The following is a 10438-nucleotide window of genomic DNA, read 5'->3' as shown; positions in this document are numbered from 1 at the left end:
AGAGCATTTTCTGATGGTTATTGATTTATCATGCTATGAATGTCTTGATGATTGTAAGAAAGCTAATTAGTAGCAAACCAGAGCTCTGGCGTAAGCATTTTTCTCCCGTCTGCCTGCTCGATCCCATTTGATAACCCTACCTGCTCTTCTGAGACAATTGTGCTCACATTTACCTGGAGATCAATGGTCTAGTATGAATTTAGCACCACACGTGACCTTCCCAAGACCACTGAAGTGATCGGTAGAAGCCTGGTATGGGTGGCCCCACAGAGACGGTAACCATTCATTCTTTACATCATCTACGAAGGTAGATACTCACACCTAGAGGTGAGTGATGCCAGGTGTCCCACCTGGCAGTAGCAGTACCTGGAGCAGTAGCTCCTACACATGTGCACTCGATGTTTCTGTTGCCCATTTTCTTACAGGATGCAGAGATCTGAGGTGAGACACCACTGCCCAGCTCATCAGTGGTCTGCACCAGGGCCTCGGGACAAATTCCTGAGTAACTCTGAATACATCTTTGCAAGTCACCAGCTAACATTACACAGGCAGAACTAGCATATTTCACTGCTTTATTTTAAAGATTATTTTAATACCTGCTGGAAAAAATGTTTTATTTTGCCTGCCTTCTTGCTTAACAATAAAGAATTTTAAAGGCTTTTCATCGTCTTTGTGTGTACAATCCATATACATATACAGATGAGCGATTTTACTGCAGACACTAACTTTTCCTATAATGTGGCTACATATTCTTCCATTGTCTCTTAGTAAGTGCTAACAATTTTAACAGTTTTAATATAATCTTATAATAACTACAATTCCTATGGTATTTGTAATTGCCCTGTATTTCCTGAATAGCACATATTTTTGGAGTTTATTATCCAATTATTTCAGGAATAAATATATATCATTTTTGTTTTGCTTTACGGCATGTGAGCACTTTCTTAGGTACAAGCAACTAAACTGTATGCTGTCTTCTCTAGTAGCCAGCACCCCAAAGTGCACTAAGGTCTATAGGAAACCAGGGAAAATGGCTATTTAGAAAAGAATCACTGTAAAAAGAGGACAGCTGAGATGGTGCATCATTTCTCTAGACAAATTGGTCTGTATTGATACTTACAGATCTTATTAACCACTTATTAAGTGGTTCCATTGTTAGAAACTGGGGGTCTTTGGTGCCGTTCTTCTGTCCTTATGGTTTTCTCAGTTTGGATACCCAAACTGCCAGTTACCATTTGGAAAAAAAATAGGAAAAAAAAAAGTAATGGAAGTAATTGCGGTAATGAGTCTCAGCTACAGAAAGAGAAACATACCACTGCACAGACAGAACACGACCACTGAGTACAGTTCACACAGAGAAAACATAGTTACTGGAAACAGAGTGTACAGCTCTTATAGAATCATAGAATCATAGAATTGTTAGGGTTGGAAGGGACCTTAAAGATCATCCAGTTTCAACCCCTCTGCCATGGGCAGAGACATCTCCCACTAGATCAGGTTGCTCAGAGCCCCATCCAGCCTGGCCTTGAAAACTTCCAGGGATGGGCAACCTGTTCCAGTGTCTCACCACCGTCATGGTGAAGAACTTCTTCCTAACGTCCAATCTGAATCAACCCATCTCTAGTTTTAATCCATTCCCTCTAGTCCTACCATTACCCGACATCCTAAAAAGTCCCTCACCAGCTTTCTTGTAGGCCCCCTTAAGATACTGGTAGGCCACTATAAGGTCTCCTCGGAGCCTTCTTTTCTCCAGACTGAACAACCCCAACTCTCTCAGTCTGTCCTCTGCTACCATACTCTGTGCTCCTCTGACGACTGGCTATCTGGGATATTTTCAAAGTTCCTCCAGACTGTTTTACTTTCTTCTAGTTCCTTTTCGGTTCTTGCTATATGCACACTGTGAGAAAAGTGCACAACGTGTTGGTTCACTTTCTATTGCTGTGATCATCTTTGAGTGAACAGTATGTTCCTCAGTCTTTTGGTAAACTAAAGCTGTATGTGATGTCCTCTACACAGAATGGTATAATGGTCTTCTGTAAGGGCTGGAGGCAATCTGACTTTGGCCATATTGCGCTGCTTCTCCAAGCTATGAAACAAATATGCAAGCAATAAATAATAGAATATATAACATTAAAGACTCGATAGACTAAAGAAATAAATAAGCAGATGACTAGGCATTTTAGGCAATGATAAATATTGTGCAATTATATGTTAGATATGATGGCTTGAATCACTGTATAGTACAATAGGAAAAACACATAAATTGGTTTTCAGTATGTGTAATTCATAGACCAGTAGTAATTCTTTTAAAACTATTTAATTTCAGGGGAAAAAAAAAAATAAAAAAAAGAATGATTAGTTAGGCACATCATCTGTATCTGATTTAAAATTAGACCAGAAATTATTTTCTCCTGTAAAATAATTTGTGCTGTTCTGAAAATAGATTATCATTTTAGTTTAGTTTTTGTTGTTCTGACATTATCACAATTAAACCTATTCCTTCACTTTGAAACAGCATACTACAACTAACCAATGTTGTATTTCTTTAAAAAAAAAAAAAACCACAAGAAAAAATAATTGAACAGCTAAAATAAAACAAAATATTCCATTTCAGATTAAGATAAAAAAATAAGTTGTTCACATTATTGAAAAAGGAAATTTCAGGCAAGGTTTCATTTTTCTAATAATAGTCAGTATAGATTCCTTCTGTTTTTTTGGTTGAGTCACTGAGAGATCCATCATTTGCTCAGTTCCAGTTACACATCAGTCATGCAGTTATGCATTCTGTCTCTGATCCATGGAAATTGCTCATCCTTAGATGTTGATTTCAGGCTTTGTTTTCTTAGGTTGCAAAAGTTCGTCTTTTTAGCTGTGAAGATTCAGATGCCAGTCACAGCCAACATGGCAACAATTACAGATGGTCATGAATAGCATGATGAAGCAACTCAGGTCATACATTGAAGTAAATAATTTAGATGCTTAATTCATTCATAAATGCAGTCTCTTCTCCTGCTTCCGCTACCTCCTACTTGGCCTATCCCCTCCTGTATGCATTAGAGTAGTTCCTGCCACTACAGGGGACTAGCAACACCATAAATAAATAAATACCCAGCAATGTTCATGTAGAGATTGTTTAAGAGTTATTAACTGCCGGCCTTGGATGCATAAAGTTCAGTTATATAATAGGAAGGCATCAGAAAAAATTAAAACTGTAAAGCGGAAATGTAGCATAATCTTTCAGAATGAACACACCAAAACCAAGCCCATGTTCCACCCCTGCCGTGTATTCCTGTGTGTCATTGGGCATTTTGCCTTTAATTTCTCATTTCCCCAGAATGCAATGTGGGCAGTAATACTTGTACCTCTCCCTCTTCAATCACTGCTAAAAAGTCACTAAAAGTACTCACCAGTTTCAGCAGGTTTTGAGCATTCACACATAGAAACTCTTACTGAATCAAAAAGCCCTTCTTGCTCTCATTAACAGGTACGCTTCCTATTGACTTCACCATAAGAAAAGGCAGTTCCTAAAGATTTATCACGTTATGGCGACACTTTATCCATTCAATACCCATTTTCTAATTCCATATGACCTCAGAAATCTCAGTGGGCACCAAGTTACTCACACTCATAAAAAAGAAGCCCTTCTGAACTTTTGTCAAACAACATGATAGCAACTTCAAAGGTTGTCTTGTCCATCACCTTTCCCCCCGACATGACTAACCATACCTGTCAGATATTCATCTAGCCTGTTTATAAAAGAATCTGTGGTAGGATTTCATGATACCCTCAAACAATTTTCTCCAAAACTTCCCTATTCTTACAATTATAAAGTCATTCTAATGTTTAACCTAAATCTCCCTTTCCAGAAATTGGCACATTCTCTTTGTCTGTTTCAAAATGGACACAGAGAAAAGGTTATTCCATTCTTCTCAGCGGTCTCCTTTTCATGCCATAACTTCCCTGCTTAGCTTTTTTTTCCTCTAGGCTCAGCAACACACTTCTTTCAATTTTTCTTCACAGTTCATATTATGTCCTGACTTTTCCTCACTATTGTTGTCTTCTTTGGACTGCCTCCAACCAGTTCAGTTTGTCAAGAAAGAAAGGTGGTGCTACAACCAGTCTCCTCCACTGGTGCTCTTACAAGCACTTCTAAGTAGACATAGAGATTTTGGGTGCCCAAGGAGGGATCATGGTGTGACCACAGACTTCCAGGGAAGCAAGGTGGCAACTGAGCAAGAGTCCCCCAGTGGCCAAGCGTGTGTTAACTAGTATGGTGCAATAGGAGAGAATCTGAAGCTGAGGACCCAATGTCCACACAGTATGTTCTCAGGGCCATTACTTCAGATTACCTCTAGTCTGGTCCCAGTTACTGTATGCCTGTCAATAATTGCAAAAAAATGTGATCTTGGAGCACATCTCCCATTTTAGTGTCATCCCAAAGTGACCCAGTTCTCCTGCTATATAACTGCTTTATGATGCAATCATAAGCACAGTAACTGGAGACATCTGGGGCACGTACTTTAAAACATCTGAACAAAAATGTAATGTTAAATGCATCCGGTGATCTTTTTTGGCTGTGCGTTAGAGTTCTCATAATAAGTGTGCGCTACAGTTTTCAAAACCAAAAAGGCTAATTCCGGACCTCAATGTATGGGCTGATTGCCCCAGCACAAGAAGCCTGAAGCAGTTGAATCAAACCAGCAATGGAGCATGCTCAGAGAGATACATGCAGAAGGTTAGATTTCCACTTTTCCTGACAGAAGGGGAAGGGCTGGAAGGGGAAACTGCTCATTGGTAGCTTTGTTACACTTTATAGAGGTTTCTGTGGTTTTTGCTAGATTTCTTTGAAGCATCAGAAGGTCAAATGTTAACTGCAATCAAAATAAAATGTTGTAGATATTTTTCATAAGATATTTTCAGTATTCCAGTGTAGCTTTAGAAGAAAGATTTTCCAGGCTCTTAAAGGCATAGTCTCATAGATGTACAACACTCTATCTCTTGTGTTGGGATTGCAAAGTTAGTAATTTAATTTGAAGGGAGAATAAATCAACAAATTCTGTAAACATGAAGGAAGCCTTTCTTTGAGAGGAAAGATTTTATCCTTTGAGATATCACTTGCAACTTCAAAAAGGAGCACAACACACATTTGAGTTTACTGCTTGGCAATGGGGAGTAATACTTTCCCAGCTTTCTCTTGAGATACTTCTTAGTACTTTATTGTCTTAATTCCTAAAGAACAGCTCTCTTCCAAATCCAGACTACTTCTCAGCCTGAATATTAATTAGTCACCTAGGAAACAAACTCGGCGTGCTACTAGTTTTCTGCTCTGATTCTCTGAAACCTTAGAGACAAGTGAGTTTGAGAGGTAGTTTAGTTTGTTTAAACAAAACCCAAATGTATTATTCTCCTGGATTTCAGTTACGTTCTTCAAAATGTGAATGTCCTGTAGCTGTAATTAGTAAATTTGGTTGTTGAGATTTCTATGAACTAGCTTTTATGGAAATGTCAGTTTCAAGGATTAAAAATTATCAAAATATTGTTCCCTAACTTACAGGAGAAGGTAAGAAGAATAAATTACCTGCATGCATCCCCAAAACCTCCCAGAAGCATAGTCACCTAGAATAGAGGGTAGAAGATGAGACTTTGAAAAACAAGTACTCGACCCAAAACTATTCATCCTGATAGTTCAAATTAAGAGATTTAATAAAAGATACTTTACAGTACCACAGAAGCTGTCTATTTTATTGATAGGATTTATTAAATAGACATGAAATAGCATGAATTTGGTTTCATAGGGAGAATGAACTCGGATTAAATCAGTGCAAAATCTGCAATTGTAATAGTAATAAATACTAAGAAAAAGCAGACACAACAAATAAAATGCTTTTTTCCTTTCCCTCCCCCTTACTCCTGCGCTGTTGCTGCAATCTGTATATCCCACTCTTTATTTGTAGCTGTTATGTATCATACTGCAATGTGTTACACCTGTTTGTTTGCAGGTTTACTTTTTAAGTATATGGGACTTCCCCATCACAAAGGGAGTTGCACAGAAATAGCCATATGTTAGATACCTGAGCTTGTGAAAATTCAGGCTTTGGAATAACATACTATTATAGTTTTCAACACACTTCCTACAGAAGCTTTTAATTACCCAGACTCTGTTTAGCAAGACTATTACTTCTTAAACCGTCCAAGGGGAGGGGAGGGAAAGGAAGGGGAGGACATGTCACTTTTTACACAATATTAGTAGAACAGTTTGTCATTTTGAAGACACGTTAGATAGGTCTCTACCACAATGAGCCAATGCTCTGCATGACCATGAACAGTCAGCTAAATAGGTTGCATGATGTGCTACAGTAATTTTCTTTTTAATTGTTTCTTCTCAATCTGTTTTAACCTGTTAGGAGTGCTGACATAACCATGTTGCTGTTTGCATTTTCTTTTCTCCATTCTTTTAGACGTTCATCTCCCAATACTTCTGCTTATCATGGAAAGGCTTGGTATAATACTGTTTCTCCTATTTGTTGGGGTTTCTAGAACATAGTTTTAGATACACAGCTGACTACATCTCATGGAAAGTTAGCATGAAAGACCAGAACTGAATCTGAATTAAATACAGAATCACTTATGTGATAGAAGGGGCCAAGCTGAATCATAGCTGATGGATCAAAACTTAATACTGGCAAACCCCCTAAGCATTACTGTCTTTTAGTGCTATCACTCAATATCATGTGGTAACATTCATCTAAAGTCACTCTTAATGGGGGATGTGAAGCAGGTCAAAACGTGAATGCTCTACAACATTAGTTATGTTCTAGAAGCTTTTCTATTTTGCCAACTTGCTAACTTCATTAACCTTCTTAACCTTAACCTTCAGTTTTCTAATTTTGGATGATAAACTGGTGCTTTCTATTTAGCTAAATTGAGTGCAGTTTATGACGGTTTGCAATACAAAATAAGCCAAGTTTCTCCTCAAGCATATACAAAAATTCATATATTACCCAGAGAAATTTTCAGGGACCATTCACTATGGTTCTTACTGAGTCAATAATAGAGAATGTATCTGTGGATGCTGTTTGAAGTTGCTTTTATGAAATCAACCGGCACAAGTATTAACAGAACTTGTGGGTATTGGAAATGGGTGCTTGCATTTCTCTTACGTTCTATTTTAAACAGAGGTTTACATTGCGCATGTCACTCTCATCTGAAAAGTGGCACTCAGATGAATCCTGCCTCTAATAACAAAAAGTTAGAGCATATTTCAGAATCATAGTCATATATCCTGTAAAAGACCTCCATGAGATGTAGGTCATTATCGTCCAGCCTCTTCCTTGCCATATTTGGATAACTATTCCTTTAATAAGATAGGGGTCATTTCATTCACTATTGGAGTGCAGCAGCCCTTACAGAACAGTTATATTTCCAAGACTGACCTAAAGATTGTCAGGTATTTGATATCTTCCACACACAATAATCAATCACAGAAATAGAATCTCTGGAAATGGTGTTTCTCAAAATGACATTGATACAAACCGGGAGATATGACAAGAAGCAGGACTGACTGTAATAAAAATGTGGTTTCTCATAGAGAACTGCTCCCTAATCATGTGGCCAGTATCTATTATCACTAGTTTCTGACCATGTATTGCTAATCTCAGGCAGTGAAAAAGCTATTTATTGAGCTAAGCTGCCTTTGGTTTGTGAGCCTTTAGGACATTTTTGCCTTAGAATTTTGAGCTTTACTCCACAAACATGATGCCTAGAGACTTTCCACTGAAAATCAAGATTCCCACTCCGTCTCCTAATTTTAGAAGCTGATGTGACTTGCAAAAGTGCTTGTCCACTTCAAGACTGACGTAAATCTAGTCTACATCATGCCCAAATGGCACCTTATATTTCTTAATTGAACTCTAGTAATTAGAGATTTCTTAGCCTGACTTCTTCTACATTCGACTTTTATTCACTCAGAGCTGGTTTAGTAATAAAATTCCATGTATGCAAACACAAATCCTCTGAACTCACACTTGCTCTTCTTGCTCTATGTTGGTCTTGGGTCATTTTTCATTCTTGCTGTACACCTATTGCTGAAGCCTTTTGCCAGATTTCATATTTTGAGGTTTCTGAGAATTAAGTTGTAATTTCTAGAGCATGCTAGTAAGAAGCAACCAACACTGTGAATTCACTGTGAGTTTTTGAAGAAGGCTTGAAGACACAAGTATCTGCAACACAGTTCAGGAGATATACTGGACATACTAGGGCCAAAAATGTGACAGAAGGGAACTAAACTATTTTGGCAATTACCTGTCCTCCATTGACTGCATAGTCAATACTGACTTTTAAATATTCTGTTCTCCTAAAACCTCTCTGAGCTCATTTGGTCAGCATGGAGGAAGGGTAATACTAGTACTATCTGCTCCAGTTTCCGTGTTGAGGGGTACCCTAGACCATTCTGCTCCTGGAGTTCAAGGCCATACTTATTTGTCTGGTATTTAGGCAAGAGGTGCAAGAGTGGAAGCTCTTGATCACGTTCCCTCCTCTCCCCTTCCTCAAATTGAAGGAACGCAGTTGGTATCTCATCTCCCACTGAACTCTCATGCAGGTGAGAAGTTGCTATGCCTAAGTTAAAGAGCTCCAAAAGCATATAATGACTTGCAAATGTGAGTAGCACTTAGATGATTCTTTATTTATGAGATACATTTGGAACATTGTGTTTCATAGACTGATGGAAGAGGTGAGTACCTTTTGAAGAGCTCAGTACAAGTGTCAAAATAATACATCAGAATATGCAGAAGCTGTTAATGCATTAGTCTTGAAAATCTGAATTGCAAGTCAAATATTCATATTTGCATCCAAAATCTTCCTCAAATACTGACAGGTGTGTATTTCTCAAAATTACTATTCCATGACTCACTCTCCTTTATCTTCTTTCAGGAATGTTACTTCTAATGGAAAGCATCTAATGTGAAGTGATCAGGTGATATTAAATCTAACATGTCAACTGCAAGATATTCCATACATAACAGCACACATATTCCTAGTATGAATGTCTGAAACAAATATTTGAGGATGATTATGAGAAAGGTTATCATCATTGAGTTAGCTGCCTAGTGACAACATATCCTTAGAATGAAGACCGATTTGTTACACTGGTGTTTCACCTCTTTTATCCATGAAAGCATGTTCACATATATATGGATTGATGTATCCACATTCGCACGTGCAGCTGCATTGAACATCTTCCAAAGGCAAAGCAAAATCTTTGCCAGAATTCAAATCCTGGAGATGCAATTAATTCTAGAGAGAAGTCCCACTAGTTCTTAATCTACAGGAAATTCCAGGTCGACATTAGCTAGTGACCAGAACTCTGATTCAGACTTCATCCAGTGGCTAACACTGCAGCACAATATTTTCTAAAACAAGCTGAAATAAATTATGTAAATTAACCATATGGTTGGGAATTTAGGAATATGCACAAATACATCCATATCTTAGTTGTGATTGTTTAACAACTATTTTTAATGGGGTAGTAAAAATGCAGTATCAATCTTTCGGAGGAAAAAATTAATCTCACTATGTAGTATAAAAATGACTGCGTTCCTCCAACTAATAATTAGTTCCAAACTATACAAACGAATTCACAGAGAGCAGAAGAAGTCTAGAACCACTGTGATGCTGGCATAAAGGAACTCATGTCAGAAATGTTAATATTTGCTTTTCCACTTAGACATGCAGTGTTGACAAGCCTTCTGTCTGAGTTTGTATGGAAAAATATGCCTTTGGGGATAAACACAAAACCAGTATGAAATATGAATAGAAGAACAGAAAGAAAAGCTAAACCACCACCTTATTAGGTTCCAAACTGTCGGATAGATCACATCACGCTGGGCTGGACCCTGTGAAATGATCAAATCAGACTAAGCATTTGGGACTAACATTTTTTCCCTCTGACTGGAAAATTACATTCCTGTTGAATAAATATATAATGCATCTAATGGCTTTTCCTTTTATAAGACGCTTTCCATTATATTGTTTTAAAGAGCATGTCAAAAGTTGGTTCATCAGCTCAGATATGGTGCCAATCTTCGTGCATGCAGACACATTACAAACTTTCAGTCTCTTAAGAACGACTCCCAGAAAGGTCCTTTTACACTTGGGAGAGGAGTTCTTCCAAACTGACTATAGCCATCCCAGTCTCTCTCTTTCTTTTTGTTTTTCATGTTATGAAATCGGTATCCTTTTAGTATTATGATACACTCATGTCTTATGCCACCTTCTCCTTTTGGCAGACAAAAATTATGCAGTGCAAATATCTACTTTCAGTACATCAGTACATTCTCAACCTTTTCAGCTTTTACATCCATCTTCTCCGCTGAGAGAGAAACAGTTGCTGTCTTAAACTATAATGAATGTCTTTTTTTTTTCTTTTTTTAATCAAGGT

Source organism: Chroicocephalus ridibundus, chromosome 1, assembly GCF_963924245.1.
Source record: "Chroicocephalus ridibundus chromosome 1, bChrRid1.1, whole genome shotgun sequence".
Taxonomy (NCBI): domain Eukaryota; kingdom Metazoa; phylum Chordata; class Aves; order Charadriiformes; family Laridae; genus Chroicocephalus; species Chroicocephalus ridibundus.
The sequence above is the reverse complement of the archived record's forward strand: the minus strand, read 5'-3'. Positions refer to the sequence as shown.